Below are 13,915 nucleotides of genomic sequence, written 5' to 3' on the forward strand. Positions count from 1 at the left end.
CAGGCGACTATGTCATTAACTAATGCCTTAATGTTCACAGGATAAAATATGCAATGTATTTCTTACTTAATCAGTATTAATCATTGAATAATTGATGTAATAAATATAAGATGTTGTCTTTGATAAATTTGTATTAACCAATGAAATGAAGGTTGCATATAGAATAACTTAATGGGGGCAGGGCAGCTCAACCTTGAAGAAACAGAATCTCCTGTGTGTGTGTGTGTGTGTGTGTGTGTGTGTGTGTGTGTGTGTGTGTGTGTGTGTGTGTGTGTGTATGTGTGTGTGTGTGTTTTCTTTCCTCACAGATGGTTTTTAATAATGATTAAAGTGTTTGCTTAGAAGTAGTATTGCAGTAAAAGATTTAATATGTGTTTATCTATCTAAAGAAGTTAATGTGTGCCATATTCATATAACCAATTTTACAAATAATGAAATGATGTCATGATATTGAAATATGTTTTACATAATAATCACTTTCATCTTACAGCTTATGTTTTTTATAAATGAATGTTTTATTAATGATTTGTTTTTAAGAAAGCATTATAACATGCTATTCAAAGTGGAGGAGTACTGGAGAGGAACTGCAGGGCTCCCAGGGATGAGAGGAGAACAGTTTGTTTTTCTTTGTCTATGTGTGTCCATCTTTGCCTACAGGCTAAAATTGGGTGTGGTGATGGAGTCAGATGGACGAGGGGAACGGCCTTTGTGGGTGGAGATTTTCTGAAGAAAGATCGACGTCACATATTTTATATATATGCATGTTACTTCCTGAGCTGGTTGTTCGCTACTTGAGAGGACCCAGCGCTGTTAAACTTTTTCAATCTGATCAATAAATATTTGAACTTAGATATTTGTATCTTTTGCCTTTCCTCTAAATTATGAACATGCAAATGGACGCCTTAAAGTCCAACAATTGGTGACCGCCGACGTTTTGTGGAGGGAAAGGAGAGAGTGAGAGGAAGGAGGGTTTCACATTGAAGAAACCAGAGTAAGGGAGGGCTCCATTTCAACACAAAAGACCGGTCTTCTAAAATAAAGGTAAGCAGAAACCTGTTATATCAAATTCTGCTATTGGACATATACCAAATTAATTGTGTTGATAAGGAGCTCCGAACTGAAATTAATTATTTAAACAATATGAATTGATCAGAGTGAAAAACTTTTTGAAATCTTTGAATTTTTTTGTTGAATAAAAGGTTGAGGATTCCTTTAACGCATTAGGCGTTATAAAATACCAACTCGGGTTGAAGCCCGTAGGGGGTTGGGAAACCTTTAGGTGGAAGGCCTAGGAATAATCTAATTGAGTACAGTATTAAATTTATGGGTTGAGAAACCTTTAGGTGGAAGTCCTAGAAATTATCTTATTGAGTACAGTATTACATTTATGGGTTGAGAAACCTTTAGGTGGAAGTCCTAGAAATTATCTAATTGAGTACAGTATTAAATTTATGGGTTGGGAAACCTTTAGGTGGAAGGCCTAGGAATAATCTAATTGAGTACAGTATTAAATTTATGGGTTGGGAAACCTTTAGGTGGAAGGCCTAGGAATAATCTAATTGAGTACAGTATTAAATTAAGGGTGTGGAAACCTTTGGGTTACAGGCCCAGGAAATTCCATTGTGCACTTGATTCTGCAGTTGTATTTGGGTATATTTCATTTTGATGTTGTATATATATAGAGGAATTGTATTTACAGTTGTATAAAGAATGGTTGAATTTCAGAAAGAGTGTGATGAATATGTGTGTTCACCGGTGTATGTGCCATGGAAAAAATGATAATAGTTTGGAAAGGGACCAACTGTAAAAGACTAAGAGAAAGAGTTGAGAATTTGGACAAGATTGGCTCTGGTTGCTGCTGCCATGCAGGCTATTGAATCAAATAGAAAAGGGGAAGTTTACAGTGGTGCAGCTGCAAAGCAACAGGAAGTTAAACAAGGAAACAGTCAGCCAGACTCAAGTGTGACAACTACGGCTCCTCCTCCAGTTCCACCCCCAGTGAAATCGATCTACCCCTACTTGCACACACCTCCTCCTTATGAGAAATCCAAAGCCACAATGCAACAGCCTGTTTTTCAAATCAATAGCGGTGAATTAAATGTAGATGTAGATTTTATTTGTGTGAAAATGTAGTGTGTCTGTGATATAATGAGTCTGTTAAAACCATAAATGGGATTAAGCAAAACCTAGCAGAAAGACAGAAGCGAAGCTTTGAAAGAAAAAACAACAAATTACAGAAAAGAGTAGAGACCAAGTTATTAAAGGTGGAAATAGAGATGAACAATTAAACAAGGACAGAAAGTTGTTAAAAGGTGAATGACACAGATAAATTGTATGAAGGACAAAAAGATTTAACAAAATGAAGAGGAGTCTTCATCTGATGATGGAAGGTGGTCACAAAATACATTTTATTTTAAATTGAAAGGCAATATTTTGCAATGGGTTAAGTTAAACCTTGAAAGGCTGAAAGCTCTCATCCTTTGACATTCAAGAAAGTGACTAAAAAGCTGGCAAGAAACAGACAATGAAAAACTGTGTGTGATATCAAAGTGCTGGAGTTGCAAAGAGAGGAGTAACTCATAAACTGGACTGAAAGCACATTCTATTTGAATGGGACTATACTTGAACTAAAGCAGTGAAGGGGGCACTGCATATGGTCAGAGACATTTACAAGGATGAAACACCAAAAAGACTGAGTGGAATCCAGAAAGAGACTAACAAAGACAATAATGTTCTTGGAGGCAAGAGAAACTGGACAATATTTCACTGGACACTGAACTTTTTCATCTTCATACGGGCCTTTGAGTGAAAAAGGGGAAAGAGTAAACAGCCGTTCAATGTTTAGTAAAGACCTTGTTACTATAGGGACACAGACAATCTTTATGAGAAAATCAGCTAGACAAATTTAAAGGCTGATCAAGAACTTTGTTGTTAGGTGTGACTACCTGTTCTGAAATCAAATCAGACTCCTATTAATCTGACAGGAAGAAATGCATAAGGTATCTACAGAGGAAGTCAGAATTCCACTGATGGTACTGAGCTAAAAAGCAAATATATGGCATAGAACAGCTATGGCAGAAAGGAAATTAAAATAGATAAAAGAAATACATTGAAAATGAAAAAAAGAATACCATAGAACACTATAAAAGGTAAACAAGAAAAGCTGTGAGAATAGAAAAATAACTGATTATTGTAACAAACTTTGTATTTAAGGAAATCGCCAGCCCAGACATCATATATGTGCATGAAGGTGTTCAAATGGCAGATCTAATCACTGAGGGTGAGCCGCAGGATTGTATACCATTGACTGATATACAAATTATTATTATTGTAATTAATTATACTTGTTATACCATTGACTGAAAAAGCAAATAAATTGAGAGATGGTTTGTTCGCGGTACCACTGACAACTACCCCACCGTTAATCACAATGTTTACAGATGGTTGTTGTTTCAGAGCAGCAGATGACACATTCAAGGCAGGCTTTGCTGTGGTTGAGCAAGTTGTGGGTGATTTTGTAACACGACTGAGTGGTGGATTGAAAGGTAAACGGTCAGCACAGAGAGCTGAAATGACAGCTGTTATCAAAGCCTTGCACTACACTGGTGAAGAGAGGGTGATTGTTTATAGTGAATCTGCATATGTGATTGGTGCAGTATATATGGAACTGCCATATGGCAGATAGGTGGGTTTGAAACCAGGAAAGGCCGGCCTATAGTAAATGCTAGCAAAGCCTGACACATACTACAGGCTGTGAAGGTACCTAATGACGTGGCTGTTGTCAACTGCCTAATAAACCACTTATATCCCCAACCATGGTTTCCCAAGACATAGTTAGATCTGACAAAATTGACAAACACGCACTGGAATTGACATATAATTTCGGGGCTGCTTATCACCCCAATGTTAGAGCAAAGATGAAATAATGAACCTGACTTTGACATTAAAACTTGACTTGACAAACTATGTGCACAGACAAAAATAACACGGCTTGACGCATTACCAATTGCATTAATGTCTATTCGCTCTTCTGTTAACAGGATTTCTGGTTTCACAACCTTTGAATTGCTTACAGGTCGTCAGTTTCCAGGCCCACGGAACGCCTTGGTGCAGGATCCAATCCTGCCACTAACTAATGCTGTTTATTTCTAGAAACTAACTGCTATGATTGAACATTTTTCCTGCCAGGCTACCACACAACGAAATTGTGAGAACGACCCAGCTGTTAAAAATGATGATTGGGTTTCTAACAGACACAGGTGTGGACCTGAGGACTCAGGTCCAAGAGAGGGAGAGTGTTGAAAGTGAAAGTGAATCAGCTGGAATACAGAGAGGATAAACAGGAAGTGGTAACACATCAGTGGTAACACTCACACAACACTAACAACAAAGTCAACAAACACTGTAAAATTGTGCATAAAAGAGGTGACATTTTTTCCAGCCCAGTAACAGAACCCCTAGCACACTGTGTGAGCACAGATTGTGCCTACGGAGCAGGTATAGCCGTACAGTTCAAAGCGAAGTACGGTACACAAAAGGTTGTAAGACAGAACAAACACACAGGTGAATGTGCAGTTACCCATGAGGACGACGGCAGATTGATTTTTCATTTAATAACAAAACAAAATTGTACTGATTTACCAACATATGAGAATTTTACCTACAGCCTCAGACGTATGAGAGAGTGGTGTGAGAAAGAAAACATAACAAGTGTATCCACTCCCCGGCTGGGGTGTGGCTTAGATAAATTGGATTTCCACAAAGTGCTGGAAATCCTGACAGAAGTGTTTAGAGACCTGAATATCACAATTACCATATATTCATTATAACCTGGGTAACTACATACCACATTGACCTTTGAATTTTGATCTTTGAATTTCTTAAGTTTCTTATACAATTCTACAGTATTAATTTCATATTTAATTTTTCTTTTTCTTTTTGAATTTACGATTGTTATTTGAGTATTAGCCAATAGGCATAAGTGTATTTTTTCCACAGAGATGAAGCTATATGCAAATTGGAAGGTTCTGTGGGCCGTAGGAGTTATAACTGCAATTATAGTCACCATAATATTTGGCATAAACAATGGAGATCCCTGTGTAACAGACTGATAGTGTCTGCAATAGAGAAAAAAGAAAATCCACCCAAATACAGCATGCGCTATTAGGCCTACAGAACCTGGATGAGGAGGAGGAAGAAAATGTGTGACCTCTTTCAGAGGTCAAGAGAGGGAATTGTGGGATTTTTATGTTGTTTTATTAATCTTGCTAATTGCTAAAAGTGTTAAAGTTACAAAGATGTCCAAATAAGGACTGTGGAAATTGGTTTTGTTCCATGTTATATTTCTTTAATTGATCATTTTATTCTATAAACATTGTGTGTTTCATATATGCACTGAGCTATTATGTAGAAATGAGGTGTTTATGTTTGAGAGTGGAGAGTTACCAGTTTTTGTGTGTGTGCTGCAAGGAGGAATTTAGGAATTTACGCCTGGCATTGATCAAGATAAGAGAGAGGCCTGAGGGGGAAAGCAAACAGGCGACTATGTCATTAACTAATGCCTTAATGTTCACAGGATAAAATATGCAATGTATTTCTTACTTAATCAGTATTAATCATTGAATAATTGATGTAATAAATATAAGATGTTGTCTTTGATAAATTTGTATTAACCAATGAAATGAAGGTTGCATATAGAATAACTTAATGGGGGCAGGGCAGCTCAACCTTGAAGAAACAGAATCTCCTGTGTGTGTGTGTGTGTGTGTGTGTGTGTGTGTGTGTGTGTGTGTGTGTGTGTGTGTGTGTGTGTGTGTTTTCTTTCCTCACAGATGGTTTTTAATAATGATTAAAGTGTTTGCTTAGAAGTAGTATTGCAGTAAAAGATTTAATATGTGTTTATCTATCTAAAGAAGTTAATGTGTGCCATATTCATATAACCAATTTTACAAATAATGAAATGATGTCATGATATTGAAATATGTTTTACATAATAATCACTTTCATCTTACAGCTTATGTTTTTTATAAATGAATGTTTTATTAATGATTTGTTTTTAAGAAAGCATTATAACATGCTATTCAAAGTGGAGGAGTACTGGAGAGGAACTGCAGGGCTCCCAGGGATGAGAGGAGAACAGTTTGTTTTTCTTTGTCTATGTGTGTCCATCTTTGCCTACAGGCTAAAATTGGGTGTGGTGATGGAGTCAGATGGACGAGGGGAACGGCCTTTGTGGGTGGAGATTTTCTGAAGAAAGATCGACGTCACATATTTTATATATATGCATGTTACTTCCTGAGCTGGTTGTTCGCTACTTGAGAGGACCCAGCGCTGTTAAACTTTTTCATATCTGATCAATAAATATTTGAACTTAGATATTTGTATCTTTTGCCTTTCCTCTAAATTATGAACATGCAAATGGACGCCTTAAAGTCCAACAGTAGGCAACAGTTTACTTCTTGGGATTGGTGACATAGACAAGACCAACATTATCATAGTTCAGCCCTCTCTGCTTTGCTTGGGTACGCCCTCAAAGACAGGGGTGGAGAGCTCCGGAGAGAGCTGAAATGGCGGAGGTTGGGAGTCCATCTGTTTCAAGTGTGTTTGTAAACTATTGTTTCATCGTTTAAGCGATTAAATCTCTAGATTAGACACTGTCCCTTTAGATGCGAGGGCAAAATAGCACTTTATGGCCTTCCACAGAGGACATCATGTTTAATACGGTTCCGGAAGAATCCAGTCACACGTTGTTTATATGTTTACGGAGTTTTCACAATGACTGCTTCATGAACCGTAACGAATTTGAAGCTGGATTTGCAACGTCTCCTCCTGAAAGTTGGATTACCGTGCACTTCTGGATCACATGCTGTAAGTATTCATGTTTATTATGTGCCTTTTACGTTACTGGAGCTTAACCATTTGTGCGTGTAGAGCGAGCTTGCAAGCTAATGTTTTTGTATTGTAATACTGTATTTCATAAACCACGTACCATATTTACCCACGTGTATGTTGAATTATGCAGACTATCGATTTTTTGTGTTTTAACTCGTTTTAAGATGTTGATTTAGACGTGTTTACTAACTTGCTAAGTTACCAGCTAAACTGTTACCGGTAAAGTTTGTTCTCATGATCAAAGTTAAGAAACTCTAAGTACAGATGATTTGTTTATATCAGGGCTTAAAGTGAAAAAAAAAATCCTGAGCCTGAACTTTCTGTGGCTCAACCATGACTTTTACCAAGCCCTTTTTTTCTATTAACCAATTCTATGAGCAACAGCACAGTCATATTTTCAACGCATTAACAAGTTATTGTGCCAAAAAACTATGCAAAAACAAGCAGGTTTCGGAAGTTTACTGAACCAAGTGCCTAAAGCTGGGGTCTCAAACTGGCTTTGGGCCATTTCTGAGATGGACATCTTGTCGGAGGGCCGTAGAGCTATTTTAACATAAAAACACAATATTTCTGTATATGTACTGCATTTAAATTCTATTATTAAACACATAATAATACATAAAAATATAAACAGTGCTTTCAATCTATTTTATACTTTATTTATAAGAGTAAGTAAATCTTTTCTAAGCCTTATCTTAAATTAATAAATATCATAATAATAAATACAAACTTTTTCTGTTAAAACCTTGCACTAAACTAACAAATTAAATTCCTGAATACATTTATGAACTATTATAGCCTATACATTTATTTTGGACTTGAATATGTTCTATATGTTGAATATATTGGACTTGAATATTACTGCTCCATGTGTAACTGCACAGCAAGCAACATAATGATATATTAGATATACTTTATTATTCACTTATATTGAGTTGAGTGAGCTGCATACATAGACTACTGTAGTCTACTTTTATCTTTTGCACGTTTCTCCTCATCTTTCCTCTTTTCATAACCTGGGCACTTTGCTTTTTCCTCATCCGTAGTTTAATATGCGTTGCATTACATCTCCCACTCGCACTGCTTATGAGGTGTCCCCTATAAAAGCTGTGACTAGAACTAACAAACCCCGCGCAACTTTTCTCTGAGTAACAGTTGAGTAACCCTGAGTTACATTACAGCTCTTCTCTGGACGAACACTTCAAAGTCCCGACCAGATTAACTGATCACATGGTGACAATGATATGATTGAAGTGAGGTGCAGATGAGCAATAAAATCTGATCACGTATTCCGTTATCCTCGCTGGTCAGAGTGAGAGCCGCTCATGGTTGCGTAGCAACGGAGGACGCCCCACCACTCACGCGCTTAGGAATGAAAATGAATCGCATTGACTCGCGTTTAACACGCGTTTTTAGACGCAACATGTGAACGGCCCCTTAAAAGTTTACATCAATAATTAAACAAATATAAAACTAAGTAAATTAAAATCTTTCTGCAGGGCAGATTATATTATATTTTTGAAAGCAGACACGGGCCGCAGAGAGGGGGAGGGACGGCTGCGGGCCGGGAGCTTGAGACCACTGGCCTAAAGCCTTACTGTGTCTTGTCCTCTTTCTTCAAGCAATGCCCAGCGCCACTTGTTTTTTCCTTTCTTCTCCAAAGCAGATGTATTTTCTTCTGGTTTGAAAAACTTCATTCTCCATAGCATGCGTAGCCTACAAACTAACTGCGGACTAGTTCACTTTCTGCAGAAGACCCGCCCTCCTCTCTAGCAATTGGCTAAGACAACCTAATATCATGCTTCCATTGGCTGTGACAGCTGTGAGCGCTGACTCGTGAATCAAGGCGGTAGGTTGAAGGGGACCGTTTATTATTATCAGTTTGTTAATTCATATGTAGCCGTGCGGTATGCACGCTCATAATGGAAGTAACGCGCTTGTTTTTTTACGTGCCGAAAGTGCCTCCGAGTGTAATTTGCAAGTTTTGCCTGAACCAAAGTACGGACCTGTCCACAAGCCGGAAATCCGGCTATATATATTTTACTGTTGTTTTTACTTGAAGCTTTCTTAGATTTTGAAACAAAGTAAACATGTCATGTGTGTTGCTGATGTTATGGCATGTAATGTGTAATAGATGAACGTTTCAATGAATAGTCTAACGATTTATAGTCGTTGTACCCTATTGTTATAATATGTCTTTTTGACTACTTACATGTTTGTTTTATTTGTCTATATCCTAGATTCGCAGCTGGACACATCCTTCTACACTGTAGGCAGCAGTAGACGTGATGTACAATGCCAAACATCCAACATGACAGTGGGCACACAGTACAAGGAGTCAGACTGGCATATGAGGAGCAAAGGTATGTAACACATATGATGTATTTAGCTAGTGATACCACTACCAGTCTTAAATGTATAACTGATGATGACAAAGTTTTTCCTCTGCATAATCATAGGAACCCAGGCAGTAGCGTCGTTTCACAATGTTCACCATCATCAGTGGATGCCTTTGCTGTCCGTAGCCTGAGATTTTAGATTTACATCAAAAAATTTGATTTTCCAATTTATTGGAATGCTGTGCAGGTACTTAAGTATTTTAGTAAGTGTGTTAATAAAGTAGTATTTACTTTTATAATAAATGTATTGCTTGTTTATATTTTTACAGGTTGCAGCCATCCATTACAATGTCACCAAGCCGTAACAAAAGCAGGAGAGGGAAAGTACAAGGTTATGTTCCCAAAAAACACAAGCGACATAATGTAAGCAGTAATGTTTTTATTTAAAATATATTAATAAATAAAAACTTAATGTATGAAGCAGGGAAATAAATGATCAAAACAAAAGATTAATTGACTGCAATATTTCTACAGTTATGTGGATGATGTGATCAGGCTTGTGTTTGATGAGGTATTTGAAGATAAGCTGAAGGAAACCCCGATAACAATGGACCTGGCATCACAGTTTGAGAGACCTTCAAAGGAGGACGTCAATGCATGGCATCTCACGTGCTTCAGTGTAGGGGGTCGTTGGAGGCCAGCATACTGACCAGTCTGATCAGGAAGCTCCAAGCGTATCTGAAGAACAACACACGACAGAATGATAACCCTACTGTATAGTGTCGTCTTAGATAGCACCAGCTGACAAAGCTTTGATATGCCATTTATCTGTAAAGATTTATTTATAGTTTTTTTTGAAAGAAGAGCACAATATGGTTACTAAAGTATGTTTATTTGTATATTGTTTAACATTTAAATATATTTTTGTAATAAATAAATAAACTTTTGACTGTGTACTATATTTTCTTTTAAGTTACATCTTTTGTTCCTTTGGGTACTTTGTTACTATAATGCTACTTTAATGTTATTAGTTTAAAACAGGGTTGCTGCAGGTTTCACCAAGTCAAATTTAAGACTTTTTAAGACCTTTTTAAGACCATTATGAGTGAAATTTAAGACCAACGTGACACAATTATCTCAGAAAATCTCAAAACATTATATTTTTTATTTTTATTATATAATTTTTTTTGACAAATAAAATCCACTAATATGGAAAGATCAGTATGGTCAGCTGCTGATATGTGCCTTGTTAACATGTTTTACACTTTTTCCACCCATACGTTATATGCATAAATATGCACTATACCGCCATCGCATTTATTCCCCTCTCTAGTTCCACAATAATTAAATGAAAATGAAATTTACCATTAACTCTATCACCGCCATTGACGAGATATCTCGTCAATTAAGAGAAAACGCTTCCCCGCCAATGACGAGATTTTCCGTCTTTCCGCAATACCGCTATTATCCACCAGGTGGAGCCCTTCCGCAACTTTTTAAACCTGGAAGTATTGCCCTATGGCAAGCGGCTGCATGTCCGTGTCTGTTTTAAAGATCGCTCTGAATGGGATCTCTATGAAAAGTCCGTCACAAAAATGGAATTATCTCTGCTTTCTGCTCAAAATGTGGTGTTTTTGCAGAAACCTACCCATATTCAAAAGCTGATTACAAAAGAACCACTGAAGGTAGGATGAAACGTTTTTTTTGTTTGAAAGCAGAGGGTCTGTTCTTTCATTTGGTATATTGTATGTTTATATATTTAAAGAAGAACATTTTCTGGAAGGCATTAAACTTTGGTGAAAATCATAAAAAACGCTGGCGCTGGCTGGCAACTTTTTAAAAAAAATGGCTGGCGGTGAAAGAGTTAAAAGGCTGTTCGTGGTTTGTTGTGTGTTGCTAACAAGGCTGTTTCGAAATAGATCATGTCTATTGCCAAATAACATAGGCTAAGGTATACCAACATTGTGTTAAAAAAATAAAACATCATGGAACATACTTTTAAAACTTACTTTTTTCCAATAAACTGATGAATTTTGCATCAAATAGATGTTTGTTCCTCTTGCAAATAATGACTATTCATAGAGTATTCATTGCTACATCTATGACTTGGATTAAAAAAAAAATACGATTTGTAAATCGTTTCCTTTTAGAGGCTGTTCGTATCAAGACACGCTAAAGTTTATCTGAAATATAGACGCGCGGCCGGCAAGCGCACTCAAATATAGACACGTCTGAAACAAAACTCGTGTTCACAAGTAAGCGCTTTAAAAAGCAGAAGAAAGCGGCACATCCTAATGCAAGAATTCTTCCAATAAGTTGGGACACAATCAACTTGAGCATAAAGCGGTAGGGACATCTCTTACCTGCAAATAAACGAATGGGGCTGCTTTGAGTGCTGGCAGCCTGGGGACAGCAACCTTCATCCCGGTGGCATGACAACACCGGCCCTCGTGGCCAAAAAAAAGACTGTCCCACCGGGAATCCTCCCGGTCCTCCCTATGGCCAATCCGGGCCTGAAAGAAGTGTTGATTTTTTCGCTTCTGGGTCCTCTGTTTCAAAACCTGGGAAATGCTCAGGTAAGCCACGGGCTAGTTGGTTAAATTAACACTGAAAAGATTTTTGCTTTTACAAAACTGCATTTAAGGTTTGTTTCTCGCCAAACCTACAGTATACAGTCAGATCACAACACCTGAAATATAGTTTATGGCATGAATTGCATGGATTATAATAGACTATATTTGTATCCTCTATTCCTCTTTAAAAAATAATGTTTAAAAACTGGATTGAAATGCGATTCAGTGACGCGCGAAGTGCAGAACTTTTCTTTTTAGAGGCCCGCCCATCAAACACTTTCTTCCTCCATCACTGATTAGTTCTACAGCATTTTAATTCACAATTTTATTTTTTGCGGACAATGCTTTTCGGGAATAAACAGAGGAAAGGAATATAAGACTTGGGTTAATTAAATTTAAGACCTAGGATGAAAATCTGTCCGTTTTTAAGACTTTTTATGGCCTTAAATTTAACTTTCTGAATTTTAGACTTTTTAAGACACCGTGGGAACTAGGGATGTTAACCGATGACCGTTTGACCCATGGTTGACCGTGTCAACGCTAACCGGTCAAAGTTGTCGGTTGTCGGTTAAAAAAAGTGATCCCTAAATTAGGCTATTATTGACAGTGGAGTAAACGCTACTACAGTTAGTCATCTCTTTCCAAGATCTTTTTGTGTGAAGTGAACAAATCCCTCACACTTCATAACTGGTCTGTTTGTACTTAATAAACCAATAAAAAACATTTGGCGCAAGGTCACTGCGTTTGGTTTCGCACGCTCACAAGGTTTGCGAAAAGTAAATGCTACAGGCTATTTTTTGATAAATCCTTTATTTGAATAGTAGGCCTAAATTAAATACAGCAATAAAATAAATTAAAGTCTCTCCTGATTGTGTTCCAAATTATTAACATTTACGTCTTTTAGGCTATAAGTAAATTGCAGAGTAAGTTTTGTTTCTGTAAATCCTCAGACATGATTTTTACCACTTAATTAAGTTTTGCATTGTAGAAAGCATTTCTTTAAAGTGAATTTCGTTTTGTATAAATTGTATCTTAATTTTGATAAATGTTTCATCAACCAATTGCATGTATTTAATAAATGAAAAGCAAATATAGCAGAGAATATAATAACCGGTCCGTGCATGAAGGCGCCGGCACGGCGCGTTCACTTGCATTGCATTGTTAACTAGAACGCACCTCATCATAAATGAATAAAACTCAGCGTTGGCCTATATGCCTCATACCTTAGCATTAAATATCTTTGCTACATTTGTTCTAGAACAGACAAAGGCTTTCTTTCTTTCACATAGTGCAGTGCGAGACCCAATTGGCCGGTGCGTCTTTTCTACATTCTGAAGGTGCACGTTTTATCCATTGGTTTTATCGTGTTGCAGTCTATTAGGCAACATTCCGCATAAGATGGGTTTAGATTTGGAAATATATTACATCTTCATATCAGTGGTAACAGATAAGGTGATGATGATAATCCTCTTCCTTAATTATTGTTAGCACCTCAAACTAAAGCGCAGTCTCTTCGGAGCTGTCATTTTCTTAAATGAGCCGCGGCAATTTTCAAATAAGCTTCACAAACGCCTTTATTTTCAATGCGACCTTGTACCTAAACTATTTCGAAACTAAGCAGCCATTTGTCCTCTGATTCAGCGCCGCGTTTGCGGGACTCATGTTCCGGGCTGTAGGGGATTTAAAAAAGTGTTGTGAGCTGTGTGTGTGAGCTTGAGGCAGAGAGCGCATAGAGATGCGACAGAGTTGCATCTATATATATATATATATATATATATATATATATATAATTATATAATTATTATTATTATTATTAATAATATTATTATTTATTTTTTTAACTATTAGGCCTATCGGTTAACCGGTTTCAACCGGCTAATGAGGCTCGGTGGCCGGTCAAGAAAATGTTTAGTTTTCGCCATCCCTAGCGGGAACCCTGTAAAATGGAATAAAACTTATAAACACTTACTCTAGTGTCCTGCCCTCAAAGGCCCATAGTCGGTATAATAAATGTTCTGTGTGTAGGGATTCAGACAATTTGTGCAAAACCTGGATGATGAATCCCGCAGGTAAGAGGCCCTGGAACCTGTTAAACCTAATAAGTAATAACAT

The sequence above is a fragment of the Paramisgurnus dabryanus genome, chromosome 18 (genome assembly GCF_030506205.2).
Source record: "Paramisgurnus dabryanus chromosome 18, PD_genome_1.1, whole genome shotgun sequence".
Classification (NCBI taxonomy): Eukaryota; Metazoa; Chordata; class Actinopteri; order Cypriniformes; family Cobitidae; genus Paramisgurnus; species Paramisgurnus dabryanus.